The sequence below is a fragment of the Heloderma suspectum genome, chromosome 6 (genome assembly GCF_057233095.1).
Source record: "Heloderma suspectum isolate Gila_16-S chromosome 6, 16-S_ref, whole genome shotgun sequence".
NCBI lineage: Eukaryota > Metazoa > Chordata > Lepidosauria > Squamata > Helodermatidae > Heloderma > Heloderma suspectum.
In genome coordinates this window covers 92161915-92184695 of record NC_139463.1, presented here as the reverse complement: position 1 = coordinate 92184695, position 22781 = coordinate 92161915, and the positions used below count along the sequence as shown (strand labels likewise).

Below are 22781 nucleotides of genomic sequence, written 5' to 3'. Positions count from 1 at the left end.
TCCATTGACACACTGGTAAGCATTAAAAGTTTAACCAACAAGAAATAATAATCATAATCTCTTAATAATGATAGTAATACTAGTATTAATGATAATTTAAAAAAGGAGGAGAAAAAGAAATTTAAGAAAAGGATAACAAATAAATAGTAAAAAATGAAAACAAAACATTTATTTTAAGTAATACCATATCTATCATATCTAAAAATGTATTTATATGTGTACACCCACATACACATGTACAGTATAACACACGAAGGTGAAATAAAACAAAAATATTCAAACATGTCTGGCAAACTTCCCAGACATCCCATCAGCTAATCCCCAAACATGACTTCAGAGGACGAGGAGAAATGGCTAACTTCCTACTCAGGAGGCTGAAAAAGCTGCCTCCCTTGTTTTAATGTTAACTCCAATGATAAATGATTCGGCCACTTCAGGATTTAAAAACACGTACGTAGACTACCGGGACCAAATAAGGAACGCAAATGGTGTACCCACTTTTTTTTTTTTTTCAAAGTCACCCATGATAGGCTACGTGACGATTTACGTAGCCTATCATGGCTGACTTTGGAAATCTAGCCGTGATCGGCTACGTTAATCGTTACGTAGACTATCACGGGTGTTTTTTTTTAATTTTTTACTTTACTTTTTTTTTTTTGCAATGGCGGCGGCCGCTGGTCAGGAGACAGGCCGCTGCCCCCCCCTGCCCCTGCCGAACCGCTGCCGAACCGCCGCCGGGACCTGCCGCCGAGAGGGACATTCGGCTACGGTAAGTCCCATCCCAGGGGGGGCGGGGGGCCGGCGGAGAATTTCCCCACCAATTTCGGGGGGTTGAATGCTTTGGCACTCGGCCCCCTGAAGTTTTGGGGAGAAATTCTCCCCCATCCCTACCCATTAGCCGGAGCGCTCTGGACGGTTCACAAAAATTAAAGCCAAAGAGCACACAATGAAACAATACAAAATATATGAAACATTAAAACCACATTAAGCAATACAACCAGAATAAAACCTAGCAGAAATGCAGGGATTTAAAATACAGATTCAAAACAGCAAAGCTAAAAGTCTAAAGAGCTAAAATGTTAAAGTGCATGGGAAAATAAAAAGGTCTTCACCTGGCGATGGAAAGAATACAATGTAGGTGCCAGGCAAACCTCACTAGGGAGCTCATTTCAAAGCCTGGGTGCCACAGCAGAGAAACCCTCCTCCTAGTAGCCACCCACCTCACCTCCTTTGGCAGGGGCTCACAGAGAAGTAGGGATGGCAGAGAATTCTGCCACGGATCATGGTGAGGCCGAATGCCAGTGCATTCGGTCCCCCGAACTCCATGGCGGAACGGCCTGTGACCACCCTGCCCCCCCCGTGGATCCCCCCCAGGACAAGATTCACCTGGGGTGGATTTTCCAGGTGGCGGTGGCTGTGGCGGCCAGTCTTCTGACTGGCTTCCGCCGCTGCCATTTCCACTCTTGTAAAAGAAAAAAAGAAAGAAAGAAAGAAAAAGAAAGAAAGAAAGAAAGAAAGAAAGCCGTGATAGGCTACGTAAAAATTTACGTAGACTATCATGACTAGGGATGACAGAGAATTCCACCACGGATCTTCTGGGAGGCGGCAGCTGCGGCGGCGGCGGCTGTGGCGGCTGGTCTTCCGACCGGCTGCCGCCTCCGCCTTTTCCAGTCTTGTGGGGAAAAAAAAAAGACGCGATAGGCTGTGTAAAGATTTACATAGCCTATCATGGCTATGTTTGAAAAAACAATAACAACGTGATAGGCTACGTAAATCTTTACGTAGCCAATCACGTCTGACTTAAAAACAAAAAAACCCCGTGCGTACGCAAATGGCAGTGGCTACGGCCACCGCCATTTGCATTCCTTATTTTGGTCCATCTTAGTCTACCTAAATATTTACGTAGACTATGATGGCGAAAATAAGGGGGAACTCAAATAGTGTCCGCTACGCTATTTGCGTTCCCCTTATTTTCTTCGCCTTAGTCTACGTAAATATTTACGTAGACTAAGACGGGCCAAAATAAGGAATGCAAATGGCGGCGCCTGTAGCTGCCGCTATTTGCGTACATGCATTTTTTTTTTTTAAGTCAGACATGATAGGCTACGTAAAGATTTACGTAGCCTATCATGGCTGACTACAGGGATGCAAACGGCAGCGGCTATGGCCGCCACCATTTGCGTCCCTGCTAGGCAGCAGCCGTGATGTCCGGCTGCTGGCAGAGCCAGCTGGTGGCTCCACAGAATCCCCACGGAGTGGAGCCGGCCGGCGAGGATTCCGGGGGGGAGGCGCAGAGTGCCTCCCCCTGGCAAGGATTCCGGGGGGAGGGACGGAGCACCTCCCCCTCCAGGGGAACCCGGTGGAGCCAGGTAAGGCCAATTTTGTACATCCCTAACATGACTAGGTTTAAAAAAGTACACACAAAAATGACGTGATAGGGTACGTAAATCTTTATGTAGCCTATCATGGCTGGGTGGGTTAAAAAAAAAAAGCGTATGCAAATGGCGGCGGCTATGGCCGCCGCCATTTTTTTTCCTCATTTTTGCTCTCTTAATCTACGTAAATATTTACATAGACTATGACGGTGAAAATCAAGGGGAACGCAAATAGCGTAGTGGGCGCTATTTGCATCCCTCTTTGATTCCCCGTTTTAGCCTACGTCAATATTTACATAGGCTAAAATGGGGGATAAAAAAGGGACACAAATAGCGCCCGCTACACTATTTGCGTTCCCCTTAATTTTCGCCGTCATAGTCTACGTAAATATTTACCTAGATACCTATGTAAATATTTACCTAGATGCCGCCATTTGCATACACTTTTTTTTTTTTTTTACCTAGAGCCCTCAGCGGCCGGAAATCCAGTTGCGGACGGTTCTGGCCTGGCTGGGCCTGGCCGGCTGCTCCGCGGAGCTGCCGCGGAGCACAGCTGGACTTGGAGAATTCCAGGCAGGAGGAACTGAGTGCCTCCACCCCCGGCGAGGATTCCGGGGGGAGTGATGGAATGCCCCCCCCACCATCAACATAATCCGTGAACAGGTAAGTGACTTTCGTACATCCCTACGGAGAAGGGCCGCTGATGATAATCTTAGGGTCTGGGCAGGCACATATGGGAGGAGGCGATTCTTCCGAGAATCTTGCCCCAAGCCGTTAAGGGCTTTGAATGTTAACACCAGCACTTTGAATCGGGCCCGGAAATGGACTGGCAGCCAGAGCAGCTGGAAAAGTACTGGCATAGTATGAGCTCATTGGCCAGTGCCTGTTAACAGTCTTGCTGCCCTATTTTGGAGCAGCTGAAGATTCTGGACCATTTTCTAGGGATGTCAGAGAATTCTGCCACGGGTCTCGGTGAAGCCGAGTGAGGCCGTATTCAAAATCCATGGCAGAATGAAGCCCCTGCCCCCCCAACCCATGAAAGGCGCATGAAATGGAGCACTTACCTGCTGCCATCTGCACTGACTTGCGAATGGCGGCCGCCCTGCAGCCGCCAATTCTTTCTCATCATAGCTGTGATAGGCTACGTAAATAATTACGTAGCCTATCACAGCTAATGCAGGGACGCCATTTGCGTCCCTGTGGAGGCCGTGATAGGCTTTGTAAGTATTTATGTAGCCTATCACGGCAAGCCAAAAAAGGGGAATGCAAATAGCGTAGTGGGCGCTGTTTACGTTCCTTTTCCCCCCCGCCGTAATAGCTTACATAAATATTTACGTAGGCTAAAACAGCAAAAAAAAAAAGGAATGCAAATAGCGGCCGCCATAGCCACCGCCATTTGTTTACGTCAGTTTTTTTTCCGGAATGCTGCCAGTGGCCGGATGTCCAGCTGTGGGTGCCCCCTGCCAGCGGCTCTGCAGAATCTCCATAGAGCATAGCCGGACGGAACAGGATTTCTGGGGGAGGCGGGGAGCGCCTCCCCCCCACCGCGAATCACCCTTTGAAAAGGTAAGTGACTTTCGTACATCCCTACCATTTTCAAAGGCAGCCCCACGTATAACGCATTGTAGTAATCCAGATGAGAAATTATCAGAGCATGGATAACTGTAGCTAGGCTATCTCTGTCCAGATAAAGGCGTAGTTGGTATACCAGCCTAAGCTGATAAACAGTGCTCCATGCCACTGAGTTCACCCATGCCTCAAGTGACAGTTCTGGATCTAGGAGCACCCCCAAACTATGAACTTGATCCTTTAGGGGGAGTGCAACACCCTCCAGAACAGGTTGAATATCACCTAGCCGGGCAGACAAACCACCTGCTAACAGTACATCCATCTTGTCTGGATTGAGTTTCAGTTTATTGGCCCTCACCCAGTCCATTCCCGTGCCCAGGCCCTGATTCAGAACAGCCACTGCCTCACCTGGGTTTGATGAGAAAGAGAGGTAGACCTGGGTGTCATCCGCATATTGATGGCACCTCAGCCCACACCTCCTGATAACCTCCCCCAGCGGTTTCACATAGATGTTAAACAGCATGGGGGATAAAATAGAGCCCTGTGGAACCCCATGGCACAATTGCCATGGCACAGAGCAGTAATCACCCAGCACCACCTTCTGGAGTTGGCCATCCAAGTAGCAGCAGAACCATTGCAGTACAGTGCCTTTAACTCCCAACCTAGACAACCTATCCAGAAGGATACCATGGTTGATGGTGTCAGGAGCTCCCTAGCTGCCTCTTACAGTCACCTCCAATAGCCAACTCAAGACACAGATGAAAAGGAATCTTTTCAAGGCTTTATTCCTTTTACAACTTAATTACTCTTTCAGATGCTAATCACCAGCGACTAAGCAAGGAAAAGCTGCCCTGGGGAAAGATAGCAGAGTAGCCTAAGTTCTAGGTAAGGCAGTTGATCCCTGTTCAGAACTAAAAAGCTTCTTAAGTTCCTCGAAAGCCTGTTGGGCAGCTGCCATCCAATGGAAAGGAGATTTCCTGCCCTTAATGAGGTCCGAAAGAGAGATGTCAGCTGAGCAAAGCTGGGCAGGAACTTTCTGTAAAAATTAGCAAACCCTAGAAAACATTGCAAGTCCTTCTTGGTGGATGAAGCCTGCCAGAAGAGGACAGCCTGGACCTTTGCAGTATCCATCCTGATACCATCAGCTGAGATAATGTAGCCAAGATAGTCCAAAGAGTTTAGGTCAAACGCACATTTCTCCAACTTGGCATGAAGGTGGTGCTCAAGGAGGCACTGGAGGACAGCGGAGACATGGTGCTGATGGGCATGGGGGTCCTCAGAAAATATAAGTAAATCATCAAGATACACAATGAGGAAAGTGTCCAAATAGTCCCAGAAGATGGCATTAATAAAACATGAAAACGTGTTTTTTTTTCATAAAACGTGAAAACATGGAGCCCAAACGGCATCACTAGGCATTCATATGCTCCATACTGGGTGCCGAAACAGGTCTTCCACTCATCCCCCTCCTGGATGCTGATCAGATTGTAGGTGCCACGCAGGTCCAACTCTGTGAAAATCTTGGCTCGCCCCAGGCACTCTAGCATCTCCGGTATGAGGGGGAGGAGGTACTTGTCGGGGATCGAGACTGAATTCAAAGCTCTGAAAACGTGCACCGGGTGGAGTTCGCCCGATTTCTTGCACACAAACATGGTAGGGGCACAGGTGGGGGAGGAGGAGGGACAAATGAAACCACATCTGAGGTTTGTGTCCAAAAACTCCCACAGAGCTCCAAGTTCCGGCTCTGACATCAAACACAACTGGCCAGTGGGGATGGTCACCCCAGGAATGAGGTTAATGGCACAGTCAAAAGGGCAGTGCGGGAGTAGCAGGTCAGCCTCCTTCTTGTTGAAAACATCCCGAAAAGCTGAATACTTCTCTGTCAGGATCACGGTAGCTGAAGAACTGCCAGAAGCAGACGAGGAGGGGGAGGAAAGGGTTAAGGCCTGGGCTGGGACCTGCGCCTTGGTTGGGAGGCAATGCTCCCAGCAGTAGGGAGATGCAAACTCCACTTGCTGAAGCCCCCAAGAAATCTGAGGATTATGCTTAGAAAGCCAGGAAACATCCAGCACGATTGGGTATTGGGGAACCTTGGCCAAGTGAAACTGAATCTGCTCAATGTGGGACTGGACATGCAGAGTGAGTGGAGCTGTAATCTGGGTCACTGCGCCCGAAGAAAGAGGACGCCCATCGATGGTCTCCACTGCCAAGTGGGCAGGAAGAGGCAGTGTAGGAATCTAATGGAAGAGAGCAAATGTTTCATCCATGAAACTGGTCATAGCCCCAGAGTCCACTAAAGCTAGGGCCTCCACCCCACCCCACTTGGAGGAGCGGAGGTGAACATGCAATAGCAGATGGGAGGGTGGGGAGGTTGCGGAAGGCACCCACCTGGTGGGGAACCGACCCACACACTGGAGACCCCCAACAGGCTTGGGGGGCAGCCTAGACAGGCCTGGGGATGAGGAGGAGGAAGGAGAGGAGGGGAGGCAGTGGGGCTGCGGGTCTAGTGCGGCAGGTTTTGGGGAAATGTCCCAGCTTTCCACACTGAAAGCATTGGCACTCCACGCGCCGCTGCTCCAGTTCCTCCGCCGGAAGCGGGGCTCGGGTAGCTCCCAGCTGCATAGGGGTCTCCTCCGCCCCCACCGCAGGGACGGGGGGGAGGGGGCAGAAAACATGGCGGAATGGGAGGAGGGAAATCCTGACCCCTAGCTCCCCGCCGGGTTTGCCGGCACCTTTCCAGCCGACTATCTATCTGGAGGCAGGTCTGGATGAAGTCCTCCAAAGATCTCATCGTTCAAACCATCCAAAAACTGAGCCACCAGCCCATAGGGACGTCAGAGAATTCTGCCTCTGCATTCGGCCCCCGAACTCTGTGACGGAATGGCCTGCCCCAACCACAGATCCCCCCCCCGGGATGAGACTTACCTGGGGCGGAACTTCCGGGCGGCAGTGGCTCCTGCAGCGGCTCCGGCGGCTGGTCTTCTGACCGGCTGCCACCACCACCAATTCCAGTCTAGTAAAAAAAAAAAAAGACGTGATAGGCTATGTCAAGATTTACGTAGCCTATCATGGCTAGGTTAAAAAAATAAAACATGACATGATAGGCTATGTAAATCTTTACGTAGCCTATCATGGCTGGGTGGGTTAAAAAAAAAAAAAGCTGCGTACGCAAATGACGGCGGCTACGGCTGCTGCCATTTGCTTTCCTTATTTTTGCCCTCTTAATTTACATAAATATTTACGTAGACTATGACAACAAAAATAAAGGGGAATGCAAATAGCATAGCAGGCACTATTTGCATCCCTTTTTGATTCGCCGTTTTAGCCTACATAAAGATTTACGTAGGCTAAAACAGTGAATAAAAAAGGGACGCAGATAGTGCCTGCTACACTATTTGCGTTCCACTTTATTTTCGCTGTCAAAGTCTACGTAAATATTTACGTAGATTAAGACAGCAAAAATAAGGAATGCAAATGGTGGAGGCTGTAACCGCCGCTATTTGCGTACGCATTTCCCCCCCCCCCAGAGCCCTCCGCGGCTGGAAATCCGGCTGCGGATGGCTCTGGCCTGGCTGGGCCTGGCTGGCTGCTCCGCAGAGCTGCCACAGAGCACAGCCGGCCACAGAGAATTCCAGGGGGGTGGAACGGAGCACCTCCCCACCCGTCGCGAATTCCGGGGGGGAGGGACAGAATGCCTCCCCCCCACCATCAGCATAATCCGTGAAAGGTAAATGACTATTGTACATCCCTACCAGCGCGGCATCATTCCACTGTAAATCCTGCATCAGCAAGCAAAAAGTTGTTGCGTACCTGGAAACTGAGTCCTTGCCCTGCCTGAGGCAGTGAATCTCCTGAGAAGCCATATACGTGCACAGGGGGATCACCAAAAAAACAGGCATTCACTGTCATGAAACCTTGATAGTCCCTGTGCAGGGGGTCATTAGCGAGAAGGAGTCCCAAAGCCCATTTAGCTGCCACGCCTGAAAGTAGGTTAATGATGAAGCCCTCACGAACTTGTTCTGTCAGGAAATCCTCAGGTCGTAGGCCCATGTACAGCTCCGATTGGGCCTGGAAAATCTGAAACAGACCTTTCTCACCGGAAAACTTCTCTGGGAGAGCCACCAGGCACTTGCGGTAGGGGGGAACTGGAGGTGGTGGGGGTTGAACTGCCGCTTACAGACCCTGTACGGCAGTTGTCAGTTGAGCCACTTGATCCTGAAGAGCCTGGTTCTCTTGCGTGAGAGCTTGCACCACCGGGTCCATGACAGCCTCCAGAAGCAGTAGGAGCAGAGAGGGAAAAAAAGAGGAATGGGGACCAAGCTGTCAGGAGCGCCCTACCTGCCTCTTACAGTCACCTCCAATAGCCAACTCAAGACACAGACGAAAAGCAATCTTTTCAAGGCTTGATTCCTTTTACAACATAATGACTCTTTCAGGTGCTAATCACCAGTGACTAAGCAAGGAACAGCCCTTGGGAAAGATAGCAGAGTAGCCTAAGCTCCAGGTAAGGCAATTGGTCCCTGTTTGAAGGAGAATCACGGGAAGACCCTGAACTTAAGGGCTAGGGAGAGATCCTACCTCTTTCCCTTGGGTCCTCAGGACATGACCGTTGCTTGCATGCCAAATGAGCACTATTGTTGTTGTTCAGTCGTTCAGTCATGTCCGACTCTTCGTGACCCCATGGACCATAGCACGCCAGGCCTTCCTGTCCTGCGCTCTCTCCCGGAGCGTGCTCAAGTTCATATTCATTGCATCCGTGATGCTATCTAGCCATCTCATCCTCTGCCGTCCCCTTCTCCTTTTGCCTTCAGTCTTTCCCAGCATCAGGGTCTTTTCCAGGGAGTTTTCTCTTTGCATTACGTGGCCAAAATATTGGAGCTTCAGCTTCATTATCTGTCCTTCCAATGAGCACTCAGGGTTGATTTCCTTTAGGATGGACTGATTTGACCTCCTTGCAGTCCAGGGGACTCGTAAGAGTCTTCTCCAGCACCACAGTTCGAAAGCATCCATTCTTCGACGCTCAGCTTTCCTTATAGTCCAGCTCTCACAGCCATACATTACTACTGGGAAAACCATAGCTTTGATTAGACCTTTGTCAGCAAGGTGATGTCTCTGCTTCTTACTATGCTGTCTAGGTTGGCCATAGCTTTCCTCCCAAGGAGCAAGCATCTTTTAATTTCATGGCTACAGTCACCGTCTGCGGTGATCTTGGAACCCAAGAAAGTAAAATCTGTCACTGCTTCCATTTCTTCCCCTTCTATATGCCAGGAAGTGATGGGGCCAGATGACATGATCTGAGTTTTTTTAATGTTGAGTTTCAAACCAGCTTTTGCACTCTCCTCTTTCACCCTCAACAAGAGGCTCTTGAGATCCTCTTCGCTTTCTGCCATTAGGGTGGTATCGTCTGCATATCGGAGGTTGTTGATAATTCTCCCGGCAATCTTAATTCCGACCTCTGATTCATCCAACCCGGCATTTCTCATGATGTACTCTGCATATAAGTTAAATCAGCAGGGTGACAATATGCAGCCTTGTCGTACCCCTTTCCCAATTTTGAACCAATCGGTTGTTCCATGTCTGGTTCTGACTGTTGCTTCTTGACCCTCGTACAGGTTTCTCAGGAGACAGGTAAGGTGGTCTGGTACTCCCATCACTTTCAGAATTTGCCACATTTTGTTGTGATCCACACAATCAAAGGCTTTAGCGTAGTCAATGAAGCAGAAATAGACGTTTTTCTGGAATTCTCTTGCTTTCTCCATGATGCAGCGAATGTTGGCGATTTGATCTCTAGTTCCTCTGCCTCTTCGAAACCCAGCTTGTACTTCCGGTAGTTCTCGGTTCGCATACTGCTGAAGCCTAGCTTGTAGGATTTTGAGCATCACCTTGCTGGCATGTGAAATGAGCGCAATTGTGCGGTAGTTTGAACACTCTTTGGCGCTGCCCTTCTTTGGAATTGGAATGTAAACTGACCTTTTCCAGTCTTGTGGGCACTGTTGAGTGTTCCAGATTTGTTGGCATATTGAATGCAGCACTTTAACACCATCATCTTTTAGGATTTTAAATAGCTCGGCTGGAATACTGTCATCTCCGCTAACTTTGTTGTTACTAATGCTTCCTAAGGCCCACTTGACTTCACTCTCGAGGATGTCCGGCTCAAGTTCAGTGACCGCACTATCATGGCTATCAGGGACATTCAGATCTTTCCTGTATAGTTCTTCTGTGTATTCTTGCCACCTCTTCTTATTCTCATCTGCTTCTGTTACGTCCCTGCCTTCTTTGTCCTTTATCATGCCCGTCTTTGCACAAAACGTTCCCTTGAGATCTCCAATTTTCTTGAAGAGATCTCTAGTCTTTCCCATTCTGTTGTTTTCCTCGATTTCTTTGCATTGTTCATTTAAGAAGGCCTTCTTGTCTCTCCTTGCTATTCTCTGGAACTCTGCATTCAGTTGGATATATCTTCCCCTTTCTCCTTTGCTTTTCGCTTCCCTTCTTTCGTGAGCTACTTGTAAAGCCTCATCAGACAGCCACTTGGCTTTCTTGCATTTCTTTTTCTTTGGGACGGATTTCGTTGCTGCCTCCTGAACTATGTTACGGACCTCCGTCCATAGTTCCTCAGGCACTCTGTCTATCAGGTCTAATCCCTGAAATCTATTCTTCACCTCCACTGTATACTCATCAGGGATATGATTTAGGTCATACCTGAACGGTTTAGTGGTTTTCCCGACGTTCTTCAATTTAAGCCGAAATTTTGCAAGAAGCAGCTCATGATCTGAGCCACAGTCAGCTCCAGGTCTTGTTTTTACTGACTGTATGGAGCTTCTCCATCTTTGGCTGCAAAGGACATAATCAATCTGATTTCGATATTGACCATCTGGTGACGTCCATGTGTAGAGTCGCCTCTTGTGCTGTTGGAAAAGAGTGTTTGCTATGATCAGCATGTTCTCTTGGCAAAACTCTATTAGCTTTTGTCCTGCTTCATTTTGTACACCAAGGCCATGCCTGCCTGTTATCCCGGTGATTTCTTGACTTCCTACTTTAGCATTCCAATCCCCTATGATGAAGAGGACATCTTTTTTTGGTGTTAGTTCTAGAAGGTGTTGTAGGTCTTCATAGAACCGATCAACCTCAGCTTCTTCGGCCTCAGTGGTTGGGGCATAGACTTGAATTACTGTGATGTTGAATGGTTTGCCTTGGATTCGTACTGAGATCATTCTATCGTTTTTGAGATTGTACCCCAGTACTGCTTTTCCCACCCTTTTGTTGACTATGAGTGCTACTCCATTTCTTCTAAGGGATTCTTGCCCACAATAGTAGATATGATGGTCACCTGAATTAAATTCGCCCATGCCTGTCCATTTTAGTTCGCTGATTCCCAAGATGTCGATGTTCAATCTTGCCATCTCATGTTTGACCACCTCCAGCTTACCTTGATTCATTGATCTGACATTCCAGGTTCCTAAACAATATTGTTCTTTACAGCATCGGATTTTCTTTTCACCGCCAGACACATCCACAGCTGAGTGTCCTTTCGGCTTTGGCCCAGCCGCTTCACTCTTTCTGGCGCTACTTGGAAATACCCTCTGCTCTTCCCCAGTAGCATATTGGACACCTTCCGACCTGAGGGGCTCATCTTCCGGCATCATATCTTTTAGCCTTGTGATACGTTCCATGGGGTTTTCTTGGCAAGAATACTGGAGTGGGTTGCCATTTCCTTCTCCAGTGGACCACATTTTGTCAGAACTCTCTGCCATGACCTGTCCGTCTTGGGTGGCCCTGCACGGCATAGCTTATGGCTTTACTGAGTTACGCAAGCCCCTTCGCCACAACAAGGCAGTGATCCATGAAGGGGAATGAGCACTATGCCTCCTTTCAAATCCCTCCATCTGTCGTCGCTCCCTGTGTCAGCACCGAGCATCCAGCAAGCCCCCCTCCAGTGCTGTCTCACTGCCAGGATCACTATCTATCCCAAGAATGCTGGCAAGAGGAATCTCTGCCAGCTGCTGTGCTTGTGAGAGATGAGCGAGCTCCTCTCCCACGGATTGCTGTTCCTCCTCAGAATCAGAACTGCTCTTGGGTCCTATTCGCTCAGTTTCCACCCTGACAGATGGTATCGAAAGCCACTGAGAGTTCCAGGAGAATCAACAGGGTTGCACTCCCCCTGTCCCTCTACTGGCAAAGGTCATCCCACAGGGCGACCGAGGCAGTTTCTATTCCAAAACCAGGCCCAAAGCCTGATTGAAATGGATCTAGATAATCCATTTCATTCAAGACTGCCTGGAGCTGTCCTGCAACCACCCATTCAAGCACCTTGCCCAAGAAGGGGATATTGGCCACTGGCCAAAATTGTTAACATCCTCTGGGTCCAGGTTAGGCTGTTGCAGAACCCAGAGTCAGAGAGACCACGGAGTGAAGGAAAAAGAGATTCTTTATTTAACGCGCGGGCTTAAGGCTGGAATCATTTCCAAAGAGCCAGAAGCCCCGATTTACATTAGCACATTGGTTTTATAGACATTGTGACACGTATGAAACGGCTCCTCCTCCCCCTCCCGCATGGGGTTGCAATCCTCAACATTTCTTCTCTTAGCACTATTGTTTATAATACGAGAACTGGGTTATAGGGTAGCCATGATAAGGAGAGAACAGAAGAGAACAGCAGAGAACAAGATATACAATTGTATGACCTTTGACAAGATAAGGAATTCCTGTGTCTCGTCAGCTTACAACAATATATTCAAGGGAGAAAGAGCTCAGCAAGAACATGAAGCATGAGACTGCATGAGGCTACCTAGTCTGATCCCCGATATGGCTGCTACATTCCCCCCTTAAATGCATAATTTCATTACAATTATAGCATTTCTGATAACCATACAAAGCTTTTTGTGACATACATATTACTTAGCCTCTTGTTGGGCTATTAGAGCGTAGAGGGCAGCAGTTTTACTAGCTGAGACATAAAACAGATTGGTTAAACAGCTTATAAGACAAGGAACGCAGAGACATAACAGTATCTCTATGAACAACACTGGTAGAATTAGGATGAACAATGCTTTCAAGCCAGCTAAGATCTGGAAGCGAAGGGGTTAACTAATTTAGCTAATAGTTTTGTCTTATTGTTTTGTAAGCTACTATATTGTGCAGCTTGTTGATTTGTTTATCTACAGCATTGCCATTATCAGTTAAGTTAAAACAACAGAGCTTTTGGTGTGTCTCACAACTTAAATGATGAAGAAGGAAGAGGTAATCTATACCAGCTCTGTTTTCTAGAACTGCACCTTTTAGATCATGCAGCTTTTTATTTAACAATGACAATGCTCGTGAGGTGGCATTTATGCTTTTGGCTAAGCTGCAAGCTAACCGGTTGATTTCCAGACCATCAGCCAAGGCTAAACCTGGAACCTTAACCAGTGACATTGCTAAGGCCAATTTTTCTGAGTCAGAATATAACTGCACATGACTATTACAATTTTTAGTTAGTTGGAGTGCTCGAGGCTGCCATTGACGGATTTTCTCGGGCTACAGGGGAAGAATTGGCACCAGTTCAATTGGCGGCTGAGGCAACATGGGTGGTTATCAGACAAGTTGGCAGGAATGAATGACCAAGTGCGGGAATTACATGTCTAAAACCATCCATGAGGCAAAAGTATGTGGGCATCATTAAAAGATATGTTTTGAATTTTATTACAGTGGAAGGGGGCCAGGGATAGCTTTATATTTTCTGGAAAAATTTTTGACAATTAAGCATTCGTGCACATGTAGCAACAATGGGGGTGCGTAGAGTGAACTCTGTAGGGGGTAGGATCTTTGCAACTACGCCCCAATTAGCATTTTGGGAATAAGTTAAACTTACACTATAAACTTTTAACATGGTATCTTTTTGAATTTTCCCAGGATGTCTACAGACAGGTATTAGGCAAGAGCTAATAAGCCTGTTTGCAGGTATACCTCTTGGCAAACAAAAATGTTTTACTCTCGTGATGTTAGCCAGGTGAAGCCAGTAATTATCAGCAAATCCCTGGGACAAACTTTCTCTTTCAGGGGCTGGCCCCCCTTTTTGCACCTTATTAAGGAGACACAATGCAACACTACTAACACTACAACACGCATGTTTGATCTTCTTTGGGATCTGACCGTACGCTGGGCAGCTATTCACCTGGCAAGCTGCAGTAGGGTCTAGTCCCCTTCTTCAATTCTCCAGTTGCAGGTCTGACCGTACGCAGGGGGACAGTTTCCCGGTGTGTCCACAGTAAGGTCTAGCCTGCGTCTTCTTACTGCTTTTTCAGAATGATTTTTAAAGGATTTTCAGGATTTCTGTTTACAGTCCACTCTCCCCCTCTCGCTCTCTTGACTCGTGTCCAGTGTATCCAGGGTTTAACTCCAGCTGCTTTCATAGCTGTGGGGGTGGAAAGTATGACAGTTTTCAGTCTTCTCTATCTGGGAGTCAAAGGGTTATTTTTCCCTCTTTAACTCATACTTTAACTCTTGGTTGGAAAGGATGAACTTCTGTGATGGGAATGGCTTACTTTCTAAGACAAAGCGACGCTGGGCTTGAAGAACTTTGCTCAGTGTTTGAACTTCTTGTTTAAGGCTAACGTTTGCTTGCTTTTGATGCTGCTCCAGTGTCAATTATGAAGTCAATGTCACGGCCCCTCACAGTCAATGTCACGGCCCTTCTCAAGCTGTCTCCCTTTTTGCCCATTCTGGCCCCTTTGTTTTTTTCCTTTGTGTATTTGATTTATTTTATTTGGGCATTCATGCTACTAATGTCCATCTTGTCCACACTGGGCACACTGGTTCTTTTTTAAGAATCTTCTGCCTCTGCCGGGTCTTCTTCTTTTCTTCTTTCATCCATGTCTTCTTGGGCCTCTGGGTTGAGGGAGGTATACTGGCGATAGGCATTTGAAAGATGCTCCAAGTACGCTCTGGGGCCTCGGTGGCACCTTGCAGCACTTTAGACACTTTGGTCATATTAACTGACTTCTTTATACCTGCTTTCATGGCTTCTAACAGCAGGGTTTGATACTGGGTGAGGCGCTCTAGCCCCACTTGTGTTTTGGGATTCCAGCGGGGGGGGGGGGTACTTACAAGGAGGCTTTATTGGGTAACTTACAGCACACAGGCGTACTTAATGGTTGGATCAGACAGCTTCTCTGAACCACGAGCTATTGCGCTAAATGGGTTTTATACCATACATGTTACCCATAACACTAGCAAGCATTTTCAGCATAGGCTAGAAGTGTTTGGTTCTCAGGCACAGCTTCCTGTAAACAACTTCGCTTCCCAAAGTGCTTGATAACACTTTTTATTTATTAGTATGGGAAGACAAATTTTTTCTCTTTCTTTTGCTTTCTTTTTCTTTGCTGATCTGCCTGTATTACAGATCATGTTTCAAACTTTTTATATAAAACTTTCTGCTCCATGCACCAGCCTTGTCTCTTTATTTGTCTTTTTCAAGTTAAACTTACTTAAACTTTTCTGCCTTACACTAGTCCCACTGACACACATTTGGGATAGGCTCTTCTTCTCCTTCTAGTTACATTTTCTTCATTTTAAAGAACTATTACATTATTGTGGCTACTTTACCCCAGGTAATAAGCTCCAGGCACAATCAGCTGCTTTTAATTTACCCTGGGGGCAACTATGGCCACACTTCTTTTCTACAAATGTTTTTTCTTTGCCTCTTGCCTTTTTTTTCTTCTTTTTTTTCCCCCTCTCTATCTGTCTTCTACTTTCTCTATTCCTTCTTTTCTACTTGCTTTTGTCTTTTCTCCTTGTCATCTATTGGGAACCACACTTAGTATCATTTGGAGTTGCAACTAACACTAATCTGTAAATATCACATATATTTTATGATATTTAAGAAATCATAAAATATACACAACAAACTTTTTCTGCAATTTAACACAATGAATGGAAAACACTTTTTGCATGGTAAGGCATGATGGAGCAGATCCAGCAATTATACTGCTCTTCTGGCTGAAAGCTCAGGGCCCATTAAAATTAAGGGACGGGCATACCCACACACGCAAAGAGTTCTAGGTCACCATTTTTGCATCGGCAACTCTATGCTGCATGAGTTCTGGCAGAAGGAAATCTAAAAGTCACAGATCAAACTCAGCCTGCTGTACACTGAGCTGACTACAAACACAGACACATGGTCTACAGCAATGAGAGTTCAAGTTTATCCAAAGCTTCACAGCACTGTCCATGGCAAGTCTTTGACAATTTAAAATTTTAGTTCATGTGCAGAGTGTCTCTAAAAAGCCCAGACATTGATGGAGGCAAACAGAGAAGGCTCTGGGCAATGAAGATGCGATGTTTCCAGCAAAGGCTCTCCACTTTTGCATCAGTTTAAAAAGGGAAAGTGTGGCCCTACACCCCTTCTGACAGACAAGGGCCTTTAACTTTTTTAGCAAGGCCTCTATCTAAACAGAGCGGCACAGCTCAGCTCTCTAGCCGTGACGCTTTAACCTGGGCAACTCCTCTGTAAATTTTATTTTACTTCTGTCAGGTTCTCTCACAGACATTTTAAAAACTTACTCTTTTTTTTTTCTCTTCTAACCTGGTACACGAAAGCACTGAAACACTGAGTGCTGAAACTCAGGACGCTGGGGGGTGATGGGCATCACCTTATACTTGCATTTTTCAGGCAGCCATTAATCTTCGGGGAGGCGGTGGGGTGATTTGCAGGACTTCAAAGGCAAGCTTCTCAGTTTGTCTGTATTTGTAAATCCCAAGCTTAAAACAGGACATGATGAGGTACAGGGCAGCCAAATTCTTGCTTTGGCACTGGCAACAAATAACTCGGGTCAGCTTTCTTCGCTGGGGTCTCAAACAGGAAAACAGTCTTAATTTAAAGTTGTAACATCACTGACAGCGTCAGCCAGCCAGCTACACAGATCTCATTGTTTTTTAAGACAGTTGCTCCAATATCTTCTTTTCTTCTCAATCAGGTTGGGTCTCCCAGCTTACACAGTTTATTGCAGCTTTCAGGAGCATGGCAGTAGCGTGATTTTGGCTTGGCCAGGAACATGCTGTCTGGTTTCTCGGTCTCTTCAGCACACATACTTAGGCAGTGTAACACTGGACACTCAAATCAGTGAGATTTCTTCATTGCAGGGAATCCCACGGCAAAAGCTTAATGGTTACGCTCTTTAGAAATCATATAGCCGATGGTCAGTAGCTACAGGCTCTATGCAATTTTAACACAGTTCAAAGCTAAACACGGTTACCTTGACAGAGATCTTCAACGTGGTCTTTCCGCTTCATTCTGCTTTGGGCCAGTCTTATGGCACACTTTTCACTCGAAGAGGGGTCTAGCCTGTGCTCTGGGGGCTGATTCTTCACCTTTATTTTCTATTTTGCCTTCATCTTCTGGGTCTTCATTTTCAGTTTCCATTTTTTAGGGATTTCATCTCAATTAGGCGAGGTGATGATGTTGCACAACTCAGAACGTTGTGGGCAATTATCCTGCCCCCCCTCTCTCGGCGCACTAGGCTAACAGCTACTTCTTTGGCCTTACACTCTCACGCTCCCACGCTTTGTTAAAAGCCAGACTGTCCTGCAACATTTTTTTAATTAACAGCCTCAGATCTTTTTTTTTTTTTCCTCTCAGCTCAACCTTGAGCTTTTTGCTGTTTTCTCTTTCTATTCTGAATCTTTTTTTTAAAAAAAAACCTTTTTCCTTCTTTGTTTGACATACATCTCAAGGGGGTGCAAGGTTTGCTTCCCCCACCACCCATAGCCTCCCTCCTAAATTGAAGACAGACACAATTAGGGAATGGGAATTGGTCAGTGAGTAAGGGGTCTCACTGGCCGACACAAGAGGATTTTTCACACCACGCACTTTGCTACTGGCCTGGGCACCCGGACGGTCAACGGTATGCGTCAGAAACCGCAGTAGCCACTCACACAATCATCAATCTCTCCACTACATCCATATGTCCCTGCCACCCACTTTTCCCACTTTTTACCAGAGCGGAAAACGGCTTCCCCAGCTTCCTCAGCTTCCTACTGAGTACTGGCGTGCTAGGTACTGGCGCCCACTCGGGGGTGTGATCAGGCCCCCCTTCTACCCGCAAGGAGTAGGTTCTTTTGTATACGTATACCACCAACACTGACCTTCTTCATAAGGCGGGGCCCTCTTTTTTTCTGCCCAGTGGCCTTTCTCCCTAAAGGCGGGTCCCTCTTTTTCCCATATACTTGCCTTTCTCCTGAAGGCTTCCAATGTGGGTTTCAACTCAATTGCAGCTGCGATACAGGCAGGGCTCAAGTTCCTTCCTCCGCTTCCCAAGGTTCTCTTGCCGCTCGCTGCCGTTTGGGCGATCCCGGTGCAGGCTTTCTCCCATTCACTCGACAAAAAGGTCGGTGGCGCCAAGAAAGGGAGGCATGCGCCGAGCTCGTCCTCCTGGTGCGGTGATCAAGAGCAGGCAAATGCCACCTGTCTGGCTCAGAGCCTGCCACATCCGAGTCACGGCACCATTTATGTTGGAGAACCCAGAGTCAGAGAGACCACGGAGTGAAGGAAAAAGAGATTCTTTATTTAACGCGCGGGCTTAAGGCTGGAATCATTTCCAAAGAGCCAGAAGCCCCGATTTACATTAGCACATTGGTTTTATAGACATTGTGACACGTATGAAATGGCTCCTCCTCCCCCTCCCGCATGGGGTTGCAATCCTCAACATTTCTTCTCTTAGCACTATTGTTTATAATACAAGAACTGGGTTATAGGGTAGCCATGATAAGGAGAGAACAGAAGAGAACAGCAGAGAACAAGATATACAATTGTATGACCTTTGACAAGATAAGGAATTCCTGTGTCTCGTCAGCTTACAACAATATATTCAAGGGAGAAAGAGCTCAGCAAGAACATGAAGCATGAGACTGCATGTGGCTACTTAGTCTGATCCCCGATATGGCTGCTACAAGGCTTTTTCGGGAGTGGTTTGATGACCACCCCTTTTAAAGAGGCCAGCACCACTCCCTCTCTCAAGGAGGAATTTACAACTTCCTGGACCCAGCTGGACATCCCCTCCTTATTTAATTTAAAGAGCCATGAAGGGCAAGGGTCAAGCACACAAGTGGTCAATGGGACTTGTCCAAGCACCTTGTCCACATCCTCAGGACTCAATAACTGAAACTCATCCAATAGAACTGGATCAGCTGGTGCTCTGTTCACCTCTACCAATGGAACTGCATTAATCGTGGTGTCCAATTCATGGCGAATCTGAGTGACTTTATCTTCAAAGTGCCATGCAAACTTGTCACAGCATGCAACTGAGGGTTCAACAGTCTCTCTCCCTGGCCCAGAATGTAACAAGCCATGAACCAGTTGGAACAGCTCCTCTAGATGACATGAGAAGATGCAATGCTGGTGGAAAAGAACTGTCTCTTTGCCACCCTCACCGCCACAGAGTAGGCTCGATAGTGAGCTCTTACCTGTGTTTTGTCAAACTCAGCATGAGTTTTCCTCCACCTGCGTTCTAGCCATCTCCCCTCTTGCTTCATTGCCCTCAGCTCAGGGGTATACCAAGGAGCTGGCCAGGTTCTGCTCAGAGGGAGAGGGCACTTGGGCATGATCATGTCAACCGCCCGAGTCATCTCTGCATTCCACAGAGTGACCTGGGCTTCGACAGGAGCACCAGCCATACCAGCAGGAAAATCTAGGGATGTACAGAAGTCACTTACCTGGTCTCGCAGCTTTTTTCGCGGTGGGCGGGAGGCGCTTCGCTTCTCCCCCCGAAGTTCAGGCGAAGGGGGGGAGGCTTCCCTCCTCGCCCGGCTGAAATTCAGGCCGGGGCGGAGGCTTCCCACCTCGCCCAGCCGAAATTCAGGCCGGGGGGGAGGCTTCCCACCTCGCCGGGCCGCAAACTACGAAAGAAAAAAAAAATAGACCAAGTGGCCGTGATAGGCTACGTAAATCGTCACGTAGCCTATCACGGGTGACTTTGGGGGAAAAAAAAAAGCGTGTACGCAAATGGCAACGCCCATGGGGCGCCGCCATTTGCATTCCTTATTTGACCCCTGTAGTCTCCGTAAATCTTTACGTAGACCACGGCGAAAATAAGGACAACGCTATTTCCGTTGCCCTTATTTGACCCCTGTAGTCTCCGTAAATCTTTACGTAGACCACGGCGAAAATAAGGACAAAGCTATTTGCGTTGCCCTTATTTTCGCTGTAGTCTACGTAAAGATTAACAATTACAACGTAATTGTAAATATTACGTTGTGATTGCTTACAGATTTCCTCCGTAGGGGGGAATCCCCCCCTTGCTTCCGCCGTACTCTCGCCATTGTGGATTGCCTTGGCCAGAACTTTTCCACTGTTTTCGTAATTATTTACGTATTTTTTGTCGTCGCTGCCCGAAATATGTTTCCCACTTTCCTGCCTTCTGTGCGCTCCCCCGCTGTCTTGTTTTCTCGGACAGGGACAGGGATTTTATTAATTTCTGTGTATTTGTGCTTAATGATCCTTGCGTTTACTGGTCTTGTTAACCTAACCACCTCACAGTCACAATAAAATAAACCGGGGCTGCAGCTCCACTTCCGCAAAATCTGTCGTCAACTTCCTGCTAACTTCCTGAATGTCATCTGCATTTGCGCTTGCGTCTGCGTGGGGATTTGTGGGTGGAGTTCTGTGGTGTGGTGGTGGTGGTGTGTTAGTGGTGGTGCTTGCTTATTATTGGATTTCCTCTGTTGTTTGTTCATTGTTGTGGTTTTGTCTGGTCTGTGTGTGTGTGTGTAGTTGTGCATTGTGGTGTTTTTGTACGGTTTGGTCTGTGTGTGTGTAGTTAAGTGGTGGTTGTGTGCGTGGCTGTCTTGGTGTGTGTGTTTGTGTGCAAATTGCAAAATGGCTGCACCAGTGCGTGGCAGGAGGTGGGACCATGAGGAGACCAAGGCCCTCCTCATCAACATTAAGCGCAGCGAGGCGGTGGCAGTGCTGTTTGGCAACTCCTCCTGCCGTAATGAACTTTATTGGGCCCAGATAAAGAGGAGGATGGAGTGAGCGGGCCACTATCGCACAGTTGGACAATTGAGGTCCAAATGGAAGGCGCTCAAGCAGTCCTTCGTCAGAGAGGGGATTGCTGCTGCCGAGCGGAGGGCACCGTTGTCCAACCCCCCTGCCTACTACTGGCGCATCTGCAGAGTGTGGGTCCAAGCAGGCCGGCCCCCATTTTTGCAGAGGTATATGCCTGGTAAGTTATAGTTATCCCATCATCAAGCTCAACTAAATATGAAGACAAGGATGTGTACCGAAAATGAAGCGATCTCTTTGTGGTCTCATGCAGAAAAATCCTGACATTTTTAGCCTGCAATCCTATGCTTGCTGAACTTGGACAGAAAAAGGTCCCATCATCTTCCGGCCACTTTGGCTGGTTGAAGAAGGGATGCTGGGAACTGCATTGTTTTTCCCTGTACAACCACATGCATAGGATTATGTGGGCCTGGCTACTACAACTCATATTACACACTGACACACTGTCCATTTCCAGGGAAATGCTGCTGCTGCCGGTCTCTGCAGTGCACACAGGGGGACTGGCACCAGCCCAGCAGCAACAGGGCCAGCCTCTCAGTGTCGTCTTCCTTCTTCATGTAGTGATTGCTGAATTTTTGCACCCCACCCACCCCACTTTCTACCAAGACATTGGCACTCAAGTCAACTCATGAGCAAGGGTTCATCTGAGAGCTTGGAGATCTGGGTATAGTCCACTCAGCCATGGAAGCTCGCTGGGTGACTTTGGCCCAGTCAGAAAGTCCCAGCCTATCTCAGTGTTGTTGTTGTGAGCATTAATGGAGAGGAAGAGGCTAATGTGAGCCGCCTTGGGTTCCTTGCGCTAGGAAAAAAGGTGGCATTTATGTAATGCATCACTAGAATGAGCAGATACCATGGCATTGCAAATGTAGAAGTGGGGTGACTAGAAGTGCAATCCTGTGCATGTTTACAGAAGTCCAACAGTCCCCATCACACCAAAACTGTCAGTACTGTATAATCTGCCTCCCTAATTATCCCCTCATCATTAGACCTTGTGGTGGGAGGACAGAATCAGTGGTCCTTATGGTAGTGGGGATGGTGATAGACAGATCAATCAGTGACTGTGGTTTTGTTCACTCACCACATATATAAAGGCATTCATTCTGTTACTGTGACATCCCACAGCTGCGCATCGTGCCTTGCTGGCGCAGGAGGCACTGAGGGACACGGAGAGGGAGAGGACAGAGGAGGAGGAAGAGGAGGAGGAGGAGGAGGAAGAGGACGAGGAAGAGCCAGCAGCAAGAGGAGCAGCATCTGTGGAGGAAGGCCACCCTTCTTCCACAGATGAAGCCCCTCCTCTTGTGATCCTGACGCGTCTGATAAGAGATGTCCGGATGCACAGGAGGACCTGTAAGTGGAACTACAGAATGGCACCTGACCTGAGCTAACAACTCTGCCTGCAAGATGCATATTACCATTGTGCTTTATTCTTCTCTTTCTTTCTACACACAGGTGACGACCTTCGAAGAAGGGTGGAGGCCCTGGAGTGGGAAAGCCATCCTCCTCCTATGAGCTGAGGCCTGCAGCCACAGCCAGCCAGCCCAACGTTGTTTTTGAATTGTTGAATTGTTGAATTGTTTCTGTGTTTTGTTTTGATCTGTTCTGTTTGTATATAAAGTTCTTTCTAAAAAATAGGTTACAATTCCTTGGTTCAAGTCCACAGATATAATTTCTTAAATCTAGATCATTGTACACAATGATCTCTGTGTTTGCTTACTGTTAACCGCAACAAGAATGCCTCCCCAGAATCCCAGCCAAACAAGAACAGCTTCCCTCATAGGGAGATGGACTGTCTGCATCCCTGATGT

At 47.5% G+C, this 22781-nt stretch overlaps 1 long non-coding RNA gene across 1 annotated transcript; it reads left to right on the top strand.

Moving 5' to 3' along the window:
• Positions 1–2866: 2866 nt before the first annotated feature.
• On the top strand, positions 2867–22617 carry LOC146341831 (uncharacterized). Its single transcript, XR_014783875.1, has 3 exons — positions 2867–3038; positions 3808–3941; positions 22426–22617. It is a non-coding gene; the product is annotated as an uncharacterized LOC146341831 (long non-coding RNA).
• Positions 22618–22781: the final 164 nt, after the last annotated feature.